The sequence below is a fragment of the Schistocerca cancellata genome, chromosome 12 (assembly GCF_023864275.1).
Source record: "Schistocerca cancellata isolate TAMUIC-IGC-003103 chromosome 12, iqSchCanc2.1, whole genome shotgun sequence".
Taxonomy (NCBI): domain Eukaryota; kingdom Metazoa; phylum Arthropoda; class Insecta; order Orthoptera; family Acrididae; genus Schistocerca; species Schistocerca cancellata.
Genome location: NC_064637.1, coordinates 161,147,648 through 161,162,415, shown reverse-complemented (window position 1 = coordinate 161,162,415; position 14,768 = coordinate 161,147,648). Strand labels below are relative to the sequence as shown.

Below are 14,768 nucleotides of genomic sequence, written 5' to 3'. Positions count from 1 at the left end.
AGAGTTAGTTTTTTTACAGAGCTGTTCAACATCTTCCTGAGTACAGTGCAGTACACTTCCGATGAGTAAAATATGGCTATCAAGAACTTGCAAGTGTTTGTGGACCTTCCACGCGATAAGTCACAATCAGAGTTATAGATCCGTGAACTTCTAAATTAATTCAAAAAGTATTTGAAAAGAAGTTTCGCTGTGTCAAAACTAAGTGCTAGGCAACTGTAAAGAGTGTGATTGCGCTGTATTCTTCAGACAGCCTGAAGACAGAACTTAATGATGTCCCGTTTATCTGTACGTGTACAGATACTTCAAACGATAAGGACGTCAAATATTTCCAATGGAACCGCAGTATGTTCATCCTACAACTGGAATTAATGTCAAAATATTAGATATCCTTAATTTACCTCACGAAACTGCAGTCATTATATATGATTCAATAGACATTCTTGCAAAACAGGAGCTTCAAGAGAAAGTGACTGGAATTTGTGCTGACAATGCAATTAGAAATTTTGTTGGAGTTCAATGTGAAGGATATTTTCTTCAAACTTCAAGAGGGCTTAGGAAGAAAGCTGGTGTGAGGTGCTCGGCATACATTGCATACAACACTGTACAAACATCAGCAAGTTTGTTACTAGTGGACATCGAATACATTGCTACGAAGATATATTCATTCTTTTATATACGCACAGTACATGACGAAGTTCTCAAAGATTTTTACAAAAAGGCAGAGATGTAGTAGAAAAGAAATTTGGGACATAGTAAAGCAAGATGGCTCGCACTTTTGCCAGCAGTTGAGAGAATCTTGTAAATGTATGTACCATTGAAAGTTTACTTTTTATTGCAAGGAAAATGTTCAGCTGTACTACATGCATTCTTCTCTACTAAATGCTCAGAGCTGTGGCTAAAATTCATACACGTTCAAGCTGCATTATTTAACGATTCCATGAAAATGATTGAAGGAGACAAAAATTAGCTTAAGGGATGTTTCTCATTTGTTTGTGGATCTGAAAAACATATAGACAAACTACTTGGAAAACGACGACATCTTGGGTTGTCGGGTGTTCTGCTGGATATCAGCGTCGTACTTGCACGATATTTCGGTCACGTAGCTCGAGACCTTCATCAGGTGCGACCTGATGAAGGACTGACAGACTGCCAGGCGCACCAGACCGAAGATAGAACACCCAGAAGTGGGACTGGTGGACGCGGACCGCAGAGGGAACATCCAGAGCCGCAGCGGACGAAAAACGGAGCGGCAACGCTCCAACAGATCGTGGTGAGCGGGCGCGGACTGCAGGGGGAACGCTTAGTACCCCAGACCGTAGATGAAACCCCCAGGAGCGGGTTTGGTGGGCGCGGACCGCAGAGGGAACACCTAGAACCGCAGCGGACGGAAACCGGAGCAGCAACGCTCCAGCAGGTCGCAGGGAATGGGCGCAGACCACAGAGGAAGCGCCTGCAGCCGTTGGTGGATGGGGAAGGCCATAGGCATAAATACTGGACCAGGTCCACTCGAGGAGCAGTCTCAGGTCGCACCTGATGGAGGTCTCGAGCTACGTGACCGAAATATCGTGCAAGTACGACGCTGATATCCGGCAGAACACCCGACAACCCAAGATGTCATTAGATCGTCGGGAAAGCCTGAAGAGTTACATCAAAAGTCTCTACGGGGAGGAGATGTATCAGAATATCAAGAAGCTGGACAAGCTACGGCAGAAGAAAGGGAAGATGCTGAGTTCTCTCAGTTTTTTGCTGAGGTGTCGAGATGGAGAAGTGGTACCAGTATTTGCCAGAATTAAACATCACATTAACTCCAGAGCGGCGAACAAGATAAAACGCAGAGCCAGCATGGCACTGGTGAGAGTGAGGATTCGAGATATGTGCCACGGGTTAGATGTTGTGGCCAGGGAGCTGTTAAACATTCATCTGCACATGGCAGCCTCCTTAACAAGAGAAGATTGGGATTGGGTAGACCGTGCCTCCTGGTCTTTAGCTGAGTGTGCTAGAAGGAATGCCTCATCTTGCCAATCTGCAAAGTTTGACTGCATGAGCAAGAAAGCACAGCAGATGGAAGAGACACACATAGTGACGAATCTGAGTGGCATACAGTTTGATGATACAACCTTAAAGGTACTCAGCAAGGGTCTCAACTTTGCTACGACCCCTAGAAACGTACACATTTCAGGTTTCGTCAGTGCAGTAGAGCAAGTTGCAGCCACACTTCCACCTAATGTGGCAGAGGAAGTTCGCCGAGAAACCTGCAGGGCCCTCACCAAGGCCAGGCCACCGAAATCGAACATCACAACCGAGGAGAGGCTTGCACTCAAGAAACTACGGGAAGATTGTGGTACTGCCAGCAGACAAAGGGAACTCCACTGTCATCTTGCAGCGGGTGGATTATGTTGAGAAAGTACACCAACTTCTGGAGGACCCTGCATACAGAATTCTGGAGTGTGACCCCACGGACAAGGTGGCCAAGAAGACTAGTGCTCTCTTGAAGGAAACAGGGATGCCCGATAAGATCATCAGACAACTACGGGAAAAAGTGCCAGTGCCACCTAAGACTGTATGGTCTGCCTAAAATACACAAGGAGGGCGTGCCCCTACGTCCTATTGTCAGTAATATTGGGGCACCTACGTACACAACAGCCAAGTACTTGAAAGGTCTCCTGTCTCCATATGTGGGGAAATGTATTCACCACATCCGCAACTCAGAAGATTTCCTGCAACGCCTCAAGCAACTGCACATCACAAATTCGGACATCATGGTTAGTTTTGATGTGGTATAGCTGTTCACCAGGGTCCCACTGAAGGACTCACTAGAACTGATTGCAGAGAAATTTGACGGTGCTCTGTTGCACCTGTTCAGTCATACACTGACATCCACGTATTTCCTGTACAGAAACCAATATTATGAGCAAACTGAAGGTGTAGCTATGGGCAGCCCACTGTCCCCTGTGGTTGCCAACATGTTTATGGAGAGTTTTGAGGAGAGGGCATTGGAGACAGCCACATTTAAACCCACATGCTTCTTTAGGTATGTGGATGACACCTTCGTGATCTGGCCACATGGGATGGACAGGCTCAATGAGTTTCTTGAACATCTTAACTCATGCCACCCTAATATCAAGTTCACTATGGAACTGGAGAAGAATGGCCAGCTGCCATTTCTGGATGTACTAGTCCAGAGGAAAGCAGATGGATCAATTGGCCACAGTGTCTACCGAAAACCAACACACACTGATTTATATCTGCAGGCCAGCAGTTGTCACCACCCTGCACAGAAGAATGGGGTTTTGAAGACTTTGCTCCACAGAGCACGTGCCCTGTCAGACCAAGAGAATCTACCCATAGAGATAGAACGTCTCAAAACAGTTTTCTCCAAGAATGGATACACGGACAGACAAATTGAGAGGGCACTCCGACCAGCCACTATACCACAGGTTCCTGAAGAATACCAAGATGAAGCAAAGAAGGTGGCATATCTGCCCTATGCTGGCTCTATTTCTGCCAGAATCAGTAGGATCCTCCATAAACACAATATCAAGTGTGTTTTCTGTCCATCCAACAAGATCAGGGGACTGCTGGGGAGTGTCAAAGACGACCTGGGGTTACGAAAACCAGGGATTTACAATATACCTTGTCAATGTGGCATGTCCTACATTGGCCAGGCGACAAGAACTGTGGAGATCAGGTGCAAAGAACATCAGAGGCACACTAGATTAAGACAGGTGACTAAGTCAGCCATTGCTGAACACTGTCTAGAACTAGATCATGCCATGAAGTATGAGGATACCAAAAGATTAGCACAAACACCCAGATTTTGGGACAGTGTTATAAGAGAATCGATAGAGATTAAAATGGCTGACGATCTTATGAATCGTGACACAGAGTACCAGCTGAGCAGAGCCTGGGATCCAGCTCTGGAATTGTTAAAGGAGCAATGGGACCAGCTGCAACACTACACAAACAGAAGAGCCAGAGACATGGAGATGGTAAACAAGCCCCTGATGGACTGCCAGGCGCACCAGACCGAAGATAGAACACCCAGAAGTGGGACTGGTGGGCGCGGACCGCAGAGGGAACATCCAGAGCCGCAGCGGATGAAAAATGGAGCGGCAACGCTTCAACAGGTCATGGTGAGTGGGCGCAGACCGCAGGGAGAACGCTTGGTACCCCAGACCGTAGATGAAACCCCCAGGAGCGGGTTTGGTGGGCGCGGACTGCAGAGGGAACATCTAGAACCGCAGCGGACGGAAAACGGAGCAGCAACGCTCCAGCAGGTCGCAGGGAATGGACGCGGACCACAGAGGAAGCGCCTGCAGCCGTTGGTGGATGGGGAAGGCCATAGGCATAAATACTGGACCAGGTCCACTCGAGGAGCAGTCTCAGGTCGCACCTGATGAAGGTCTCGAGCTACGTGACCGAAATATCGTGCAAGTACGACGCTGATATCCGGCAGAACACCCGACAACCCAAGATGTCATTAGATCGCTGGGAAAGCCTGAAGAGTTACTTGGAAAACGATTATATTCCTCTGAGCATACAAAAAAAGATACAAAAGCTTGTGGAGAGTGAGCAAGTGAATAGAAATTATTTTATACGGTATATATTTACTTCTATCACATATGCATCCAGTACCTACAGAAATATGTTCATCAGTACAGTGAATTCGAAATATATAATTGGACTGAGGTAAAACAATATCTAAAATGGGCTGACGTAGAGCACACTTACCAACATCTAGTTAATGGTGCAGATGCCTACGACAGCAATGACAATAGCAGAAGATAACTTACACTACTGGCCATTAAAATTGCTACACCAAGAAGAAATGCAGATGATAAACTGGTATTCATTCGACAAATATATTATACTAGAACTGACATGTGATTACACTTTCACGCAATTTGGGTGCATAGATCCTGAGAAATAAGTACCCAGAACAACCACCTCTGGCCATAATAACGGCTTTGATATGCCTGGGCATTGAGTCAAACAGAACTTGGATGGCATGTACAGGTACAGCTGCCCATGCAGCTTCAACACGATACCACAGTTCATCAAGAGTAGTGACTGGCGTATTGTGATGAGCCAGTTGATCAGCCTATTGTGATGAGCCAGTTGATCGGCCTATTGTGATGAGCCAGTTGATCGGCCTATTGTGATGAGCCAGTTGATCGGCCATTGACCAGACGTTTTCAATTGGTGACAGATCTGGAGAATGTGCTGGCCAGGGCAGCAGTCAAACATTTTCTGTATCCAGAAAGGCCTGTACAGGACCTGCAACATGTAGTCGTGCATTATCCAGCTGAAATGTAGGGTTTTGCAGGGATCGAATGAAGGGTAGAGCCACAGCTCGTAACACATCTGAAATGTAACGTCCACTGTTCAAAGTACTGTCAATGCGAACAAGAGGCGACCAAGACGTGTAACCAATGGCACCCCATACCACCACAGCGGGTGATACGCCAGTATGGCGATGACGAATACACACTTCCAATGTGCGTTCAGCACGATGTCGCCAACACGGATGTGTCCATCATGATGCTGTAAACAGACCCTGGATTCATCCAAAAAAATGACTTTTGCCATTAGTGTACCTAGGTTCGTCATTGAGTACACCATCGCAGGTGCTGCTGTCTGTGATGCAGTGTCAAGGGTAACTGCAGCCATGGTCTCTGAGCTGAAACCTCATGCTGCTGCAAATGTCGTCGAACTGTTCATGCAGATGGTTGTTGTCTTGCAAATGTCCCCATTTGTTGACTCAGTGATCGATTCGTGGCTGCACGATCCATTACAGCCATTCGGATAAGATGCCTGTCATCTCGACTGCGAGTGATACGAGGTCATTGGGATCCAGCACGGCGTTTCATATTACCCTCCTGAACCCACCGATTCCATATTCTACTAACAGTCATTGGATTTCGAGCAGCAATGTCGCGATACGATAAACCGCAATCGCGATAGGCTAAAATCCGACCTTTATCAACATTGGAAATGTGATGGTACGCATTTCTCCTCCTTACATGAGGCATCACAACAACGTTTCACCAGGCAACGCCGGTCAACTGCTGTTTGTGTATGAGAAATTGGTTGGAAACTTTCCTCATGTCAGTACGTTGTAGGTGTCACCACCAGCGCCAACCTTGTGCGAATGCTCTGAAAAGCTTATCATTTGCACATCAAAGCATCTTCTTCCTGTCGGTTAAATTTCGCGTCTGTAACACGTCATCTTTGTGGTGTAGCAATTTTAATGGCCAGTAGTGTATTTGTGAAAGTTTGCTACATCTCACGTTATGTGGACCACGATGTTCTGAAGAGACGGGAAGAGATCTAGAGCAGTATGGAGCAAGGGTGGTTAAAGGTGTACGAAATCTTAATGAACGGCAAATACCACATAAAATCTGTCTGGTCATCGTCCAGCGCCTACTCTGTTTACCTGGGATGAATGCACCTAACGAACGAGTATTTTCGTTGATAAAGGCCGTGTGAACTAGGAAAAACCATGACTCAAATTTTAAACGCTACATGCAATCCCCATTGTAAAATTTAACATGGGAACTTGTGAAAATTTTTATGGAATTTTAAATCAAAAAGCAGAATTAATCAAAGAATGTTGCTCACACCACAAATATGAATTCAAAAGTAAATGAATACATTAATAACTTACATTTCACTTCTAATTTCAGTGCAATGAAGACACTCAATCACCTGTCCTCAGTCCCCACCAACATCCACAAAATGTCTCGCATTGAGATTTCATATAGTTGGTCGCTTTAAGGTGGGATTCCTATGCAGCATCTGCCGCACTGTACTGCTACAGATGCCGCACTGTACTGCTACAGACGGTGTTGAAACGGGACTGTGTCCCATGTTGCGTAAGCTGCATGCAACTGACGCTACACCCAGCCAGTCTGAGAGCAGTCTAGACACAGCCGCAAAGGAGGCAGCATGTCCGAGGGAAAAGTACTGTTCACGATGGTGGAAGATGAGAAACTGATAGAAATGGTTTCTAAATTTCCTTGTATCTACAATGTATCGTTACCAGTATACAAGGACCAAACTTTGAAGGATAATGCTTGGAGAGAGATAGCGGAATTCGTGGAAAGAACAAGTAAGAAAATACTATATACTTTCTGTTTATTCATAATGTTTATTATTTAGTTGTCAGGCATATTGTAATAATCAAGAATAAGTACCATTGTCCCACATAATATTCAGTTATTATTATAATAATGAAGTGTACACAAAGTGAATATCAAAACCTGCAAAACCTGATGTATGTTATAAAAGTTCAATTTATTATAATGTGCATACAAATTTTTAAAGGTTATTCAGTAACGCTAGGGAGTTCAAAGCCTACTGAGTTCTGTTAATGTGATCACTTTCCCATGGTGTTATCCCTGCACCTGCACGGCTGTTGAAGTATTCTGTAAATGAATCTTGCACAGAAAATCCATCAGCTTGCTAATGGTCCAAGATTTTCAGTAAGGAGTGGCTTGTGCCAGTAACTTCTTACGTAGAACTGGCAGCACACCTTGTATGATTTTACCGATGTAAGAAGGAGATATTCTGAATGTAAATGCCAGTGATCTGAATGTTTCCCCTGTTGCCATAAACCTAAAAACAAAATAAAAATAAGATAGGTGTAACCTTAAAAATTACCATTATTTTTACATCTAACGAATATTAACATACATAATTATTTGACTGTATTGTGTTTTATAGCTGAAGACTGCAAAGAAAAGATGGAGGACTATAAAAGATACACATCAAAAAAGGTAGAGAAAGGGAAAAAGTACTGGAAGTTCTGCTTCCAGTAAAGGAAATGAATGACCACTGGCTGATATGTTAACATTTTTAAACAAAATGGACTACAATTTGCCTGTTTGTTATTTTACATTCTGTTTCATTTTATTATTGATACTGCATTACCTGTATTTTTGTAATTTATTTCACAGAAGTACATCCAACGTTGAGCAGATGAATTGCAAAGCTCACAATACGATGGTGAACCGAGTAACAGAGGTGTGCCAAAGATCAGCAACTTGTCAGAAAAATTTGTTTTTCAAAAATGGGAAAGACATCGCGTCATTCAGACCACCCAGGAAAAGGTCACAACAAAATGAAAAACGTTGGAGTTGATGAATTCTCAGTGAGCCGAAACGCCAGCTTACGAACCCATTTAGTGTTGCAATAAGTGTTAATTTCATATTTTTGTATTGTGCTATTTTCATTTTTTACACTGTGTGCATTATTAATAAAGCAATAACACATTAACAAATTTTATTGTACATGCCTCAATGTTAAAGCTAGTTTTTCATCTGGTGTTATAGCATATGGATATATGGAAGACGAATCCTTCCTGATATCTTCTTTGACGAGATCGAGAACATAGTTAAACTGCGCTATGTTCAACCTGAAATACTCTCTCAATTTCTGGTCATTTTTTAACAAGTACTGATTGATGAGTTGCTCAAAACAGCCTTCCTCAGTTCTTGTGAGGTAAATCGGATGTGTTTCAGCATTTCCCTCAGATAGCTAAAGCTGAATTTCTTCATCTTCAATGTCTTCTCTAACATAAGATTAAACAACAAATCATGCTCACTCATCCTTTCGGCACAGACGCAACAGACCAACTAAACACTGTGCGGCTGCCACTCTATAGGTTTTGTATCCGCCTGTAAAGCGGGGCGTGGGTCTGCTCCTATAAACTGAAGGGTAGGCCAAATGTAGGAAGTGAGTAGGAGCAGGAAAAGGTAAAACACGTTGGTACTGCGTGTCAAATTACAGATGTTTACTATAGGCCAAAAACAAGTTAATAAATGGTTACATAACTTTGCACATATTAGCGAAGCCTTAGACCTGTCGTAAGTAGTACAAAGTCTCAATAGCAAGCCAACACCCTCAGAAGTTGAAGCAAAGTGTCCCGGCCGTCTGCTCTTGATCAAATAGGGTGAATCCAGACCGACACTCGTAGAGCTCCACAGCGCTGGCTAAAGGACGCTTTTGCCGGTGTCTCGTAGTGCCAACTTATGAACTTGCACCTACACCGTGGCATCGCTGCTATCGATACCACAATAGGAATCGCCAGCTATGCGTCAGCCACACTATGTCAGATCCACAACAGCTGCCGCATGCGTCAAATGCGGCATAGGCATCTCACCTTTAGGCTATAGGGTCCCACAGGCGAGCGACTGATCGCAGTAATCTATCATACGGGCGACCGATCGCAGCATAGATTGCACGCTTATAGGCAAATTGTGGTAACCAGTCTCTGATCGCTGGTCACATGGAAATCCCAGGCAAGCTGATGGATTACATGCAATTTGTGCACGTGACATGTCTGCCTTGTTGGTTAGCGGTGATGTGTGGCATTATGACTGTAACCCGTTTCTCTATTTATCAAGCATAATTGTGCAGTTTTGTTTTGTTTTGTTTCACTCACATTGAGTAAGAAATTTACATTAGAATTTATCTTGGAACCACAAACTACTCTGAGAAGTGATGTGGAAGCCAGAGTTGCCATTTACATTAAGAAGTAATATGGAATACATCATCCAATTTTGCAGTGATTAGCATTTTGAAGTTTGTGCTGTAGTAATAGAAGCGATGGAAAGTTCATCGTAATAGTCGTGATACAATGGGCTCCTTCTTATGATTTTGTGTTATTTATGAAATGATTATATGCATTTTTCTAAACAGAATGATATCAGTATCTACTGTACTGTTATGAGCACATTTTAATTTAACCCTCGAGAGGGAGTACCGATTTTCATAACATGAGCGAGTGCGCAGCCCACTTTATACACATGTAAAGAATAGCTGTCTTTACCTTAATAAGGTAAACATGTATAAGCAAAACATAATTTAATCTTAGATTAATTAAACAACAGTAAAGTAAATTTATGCATGAGCTAAATCATTGTTTAATTATCGAATAATAAAATAAACTTTCATTGTATCACCCTGTTGCATGAAACATTAGCAAGAAAAGAGTAATATGCTTATACCAAGAAAAGGTCATTCACAAACAAATGTAAACCTAATAAGTGATCACAAGAAAGATAATAGATGTCATAGTGATGCAATAGGCCATTTTGTGTATTTGTTGAGGGACTTAATGGTAATGGTAAATACCACCCTTTGGCCTTGGAGAAGGTACTATTTACCTCAGATTCTGATGACAAGCAGAAAATCACAAATCTCAAGCTAGTGGGGAAAACAGAATTTGTACTGATTTATCAACAAGGGAGACTGCAAACTAGTTTGTAGAGGACTACCCACTACATCATAAACAGACGTCAGTATGCACGCAGAACACATCAGCAGGAAGTTATTAGAAATGAAGATACCAAATTAACAGAGTTATGACTGAAGCATGCTATTCAATCTACAATTACAGTCACCCGTGTATGCAGAATGATCAAGAGAATAAGTTATTTAGAAATGACGAGCTACATATCCTGCCAAACGTGTCTGGTCACATTTGCATCGCAGTTCTGTTGGAATTGTGTGAACAATATATTTTGTGTGAAACGGCAGCAAAGTGCATCATGTGGAAAATAACAGACCTCTCTGGTGCTATTGTACGCTCTGAGTTTTGCGTATGTAATTAAATGTTCCTTGGTTGTTGTGTTCAATGTATTTTACCTAGAAGTGCAAATATAGTTACTGGCACTAAATGTGTTTTACTCACTATTTCTTATTCACCTGTGTCAACTCTAACAGGTTATGGGCCCAGCGATGCATCTGGAATAAATATACACAATATTTATAATATAATAGTGATAAAGTATTGGAAAAGTTCCGAGTAGTACACTTGCATGAAGTACGAGCTACCCTTACAAGATGGACGCAACTCTTTTGTATTATTCTTCGATATTATTCTTTTCATCAAGAAATATCGAAGTTACTGTTAAAATGAGCATGGCACAAATTTCGCAACATGGAAATTTGCAGTAGAAGCATACTTACGTTTAGATGACCTATGGGATGTGGTGGATGGTACAATGAAATCCACAGATCAGAATTATTCAAGTAAGGATAGGAAAGCAAAATCAAAGTTGATATTACTGGTTGACCCAGTGAATTATGTTCGCGTTGAAAAAGCTGCAATGACGAAGGAAATCTGGGACAAATTACGAAATGCATTTGGGGATGGAGGTCTTACAAGGAAAGTAGGATTATTATGTGAGTTAATTAGCACTCAGCTGGACAAATGCAAGAGTGTGGACGAATACATCAACAAAATAATAGCCTCGTCGAACTGCACCTCTGATTATGGGGCTGGAAAGCTCAGGTATACCCTTCATGGGTGACAGTGTTAAAGTGAAAATCCTACAGGATGTAAAGACTACTTCAAGCTGTCATATATTGGAGCAAGAATCTGCATCTGCTCTTTATTCGAAAAACAAAAAGAAGAAATCAGTGAGGTGCTATAGATGTCAAAAGAAGGGGCATATTGCATCTCAGTGCAGAAAAAAAGTAAACCCAGGGTCAGACACACAGCAAAAGAGGTATGTTGCTGATAGCCCAAAAAGAGGTACCAATAATAAAGGTAAGGCACTCTCATGTTTTTATTCTTTTGGAGATGTGGGTAACTGTCAACTGGAATGGATTTTAGACTCAGGTGCATCTGTGCATATTGTTAAAGACGAATCTCTTCTTTATGATGTTAAAAGATAAGACTCATATGGGAATATCTACTGTTGATGGCAGCAAGCTTCAGTGTCATTTGGCTGGGAAACTAGACCTACATGTAAGCATAAATGGTGAATCCGATATGGTTACAGCACATGATGTTCATTATGTAAAAAATGTTGCAACTAACCTACAGTCTGTAGGGGAAATTGTCAAGAAGGGAAATACAGTGCACGAAAATGGTGAAGTTATAACTACAGCATGTAATGAAAGGGATATTATTAAATTCGATACCATTGACAGTAAACATTGAAATGTTAGTCATTCAGTATACTCAGTGGAAGATTTTGTATGGCACCGTAGACTTGGACACCTAAATAGAAAGAGTATGTCTTTAATGAGGGATATGATGAAGGGAGTACAGAATTATAGTGTAACCAAGGATCCTTGTGTGATATGCATAAAAGGAAAACAAGCGAGACTACCTTTTAAGACTAGTAGAAGCAAATCTATAGACGTCTTACAGTTAATTCATAGAGATGTATGTGACCCGATGGAGTACGAATCCATAGGTGAGAGCTATTATTTTCTTATGTTTATTGATGATTATCCACGATATACTCATGTTTATTTTCTTAGTTCCAAAGACCAAGTGAGTGACATTTTTGAGGAATATTGTAATATGGTCGAAAGGTGGACAGGAAAGAAGATTAATATCATCGGCTCTGATAACCGGAGGGAATATATTAACCAGAAACTGAAGACACTTCTGGCAAAAATGGGAATCAGGCATCATACTACCATAAGGTACAGCCAATCTCAAAATGGGGTTGCTGTGAGGGCTAATAGGACCATTGTCGAGAAAGCAAGGAGCATGATAACCGATGCTGGATTGTCAAAATATTTTTGGGCAGAAGCAGTATCAACATCCATATATTTGAAAGATAGATCACCTACAAAAACATTAAGGAATAAAAACCCCTATGAGATATGGGTAGGAAGGGTAGGAAGGAAACCTGACCTAAGCAATATAAGGGTTTTGGGGTGTGATGCAAAGGCACACATTCCCAAACAGCTTAGAGAAAAATGGGACCCGAAAGCTGAAAAGTATATTTTTGTAGGCTATTGTGAGAATTCAAAGGGCTACCGATTAATGGATCCATTGAATAAAATGATTGTTAGAAGTAGAGATGTAGTATTCTTTGAAAATAGAAAGGACTCTGTAGAGGGCAAGACTACTAAGTTAACTGCATCTAATTCCAAGAGTGAAACCGTATGTGAAGAAAGAGAACCAAGAGTGAAACTGTATGTGAAGAAAGAGAATGAAGAACAGGAAGAGGACAGTAAAAGGCAAATAGAGGCTATTTATGATGACAATGAGTTTGAGGATGAACAAAATGAAGAGAACAATGTAAGGCATCCTTCTCGCTGACGAAAACCGAAAGACTATCCGGATTTTTAAATGTATGCAGCCCAGTGTTTTAATGATGAGACAGCAAAAGCAGAAGAAGCAATGAGCAGCCCAAACTCTCAAGAATGGAATGTAGCGATGGAGAGAGAACTGGAATCTTTATCTCAGAACAAAACCCTTGAATGGGTAAATATGCCAGCAGATAAGAAGCCAGTACAGGGAAGATCGGTATTCAATCTGAAGATTTCCAAAAATTCATCACCAAGATATAAATCATGACTTGCAATAAAAGGATATTCACAAAAACAATGAATAGAGTACAAAGAAACTTTTTCACCCATAGTCAAGTATATCTCATTGAGATATCTTTTAGCATTGGCAGCAAAATGAAATTTAACAATTCATCACACGGATGTAAAAACAGCAAATCTAAATGGGATATTGAAGGAGGCGATATACGTCATTCCACCAAGAGAAGCTATGAAAACCAGAGCAGAAAAGGAAAAGATTTGGCGTTAGAAAAAAGTATTTATGGACTTAAACAGAGCTGACATTGCTGGAATCGATGTCTACATAAAACTCTAATAAATTTGAATATGAAGCAATCTAAGGCAGATCCCAGTATATACTATAAAAGTGAAAGAGAAAGGACAATAATAATGGCAATATGGGTAGACGACTTCTTATCCTGGCTGAAAACAAAAGTCAAATGAGAATTTTTAAGAAACAGCTGCAAACCAAGTTTAAGGTGCATGATTTGGGAGAAGTTAAACGTTATTTAGGTATGCAGATTACTAAGGATGAAGACGACAAGAATTGAGAATAAATCAATTATCATATACAAACAAAATCTTAAAGAAATTTGGCATGAGTGATTGTAACCCCATAACTACTCCAATGGAAGTAGGAGTGAAGTTAAATATAAATGATACAGATCTGGAATGTGATAAGAATGTTCCATATTTAGAAGCAGTAGAGAGAGTATTATATTTGTCTCAAACGTCATGACCCGACATTGCTTTTGCCACTAATGCAGCGAACAGATATCGCAGAGACCCAAAGGAGAAGCACTGGAAAGCTATGAAAAAGATATTCCGATACCTAAGAGGAACTTCAAACAACGAATTAAGATACCACAGAGAGGGTAATGCAAAACTAGAAGGCTACAGCAATGCAGACTGGGGGAGTGAATTTGGAGATAGGCACTCCACTACTGGCTACTGCTTTAAGTTAATGGGAGGCCTCATTTCATGGTTCTGTCAAAAGCAAAAAACTGTTAAATTGAGTACTGTAGAGCCGAGTATATGGCACTGTCTTACACCACACAGGAAGCATTGTGGCTAAGAACATTAATATGTGAAATAGAACACAACTTAATAGTAGAACCCATAATGATCTGTGACAATAAAGGAGCCATTAACCCAGCTAAAAATGATGTCACTAGTGCTAGAACAAAACATATTGATATAAGGCATCATTTTATTCGGGACCACATAGAGCGACAGAACATCGCCATGGAATACATGCGCACAGTATACATGTTGTCTAACCTTCCGACAAAGCTCTTGGACAAAGAGAAGTTTGAAAAGACTGTGGGACTATTTGGTCAATCTTGTGAAGACAAGCCACAAAATATATGTTCAAAGGGGGGTGTTGGAATTGCGTGAACAATATATTTCGTGTGAAATGGCGACAAAGTGCATCATGTGGAATATAA

General features: G+C 41.5%; 1 protein-coding gene and 1 long non-coding RNA gene across 2 annotated transcripts in view; both read right to left on the bottom strand.

The window, feature by feature from the left end:
• LOC126109386 (uncharacterized) overlaps positions 1-14,768 on the bottom strand; it is a 142,881-nt gene that overhangs the window by 72,279 nt on the left and 55,834 nt on the right. The window lies entirely within an intron of this gene.
• The window catches only part of LOC126109387 (uncharacterized), a 59,593-nt gene continuing 51,996 nt past the window's right edge, over positions 7,172-14,768 (bottom strand). Inside the window, exon 4 of the long non-coding RNA XR_007523683.1 lies at positions 7,172-7,617. This is a non-coding gene — a long non-coding RNA (uncharacterized LOC126109387). The remainder of the gene's footprint in view (positions 7,618-14,768) is intronic.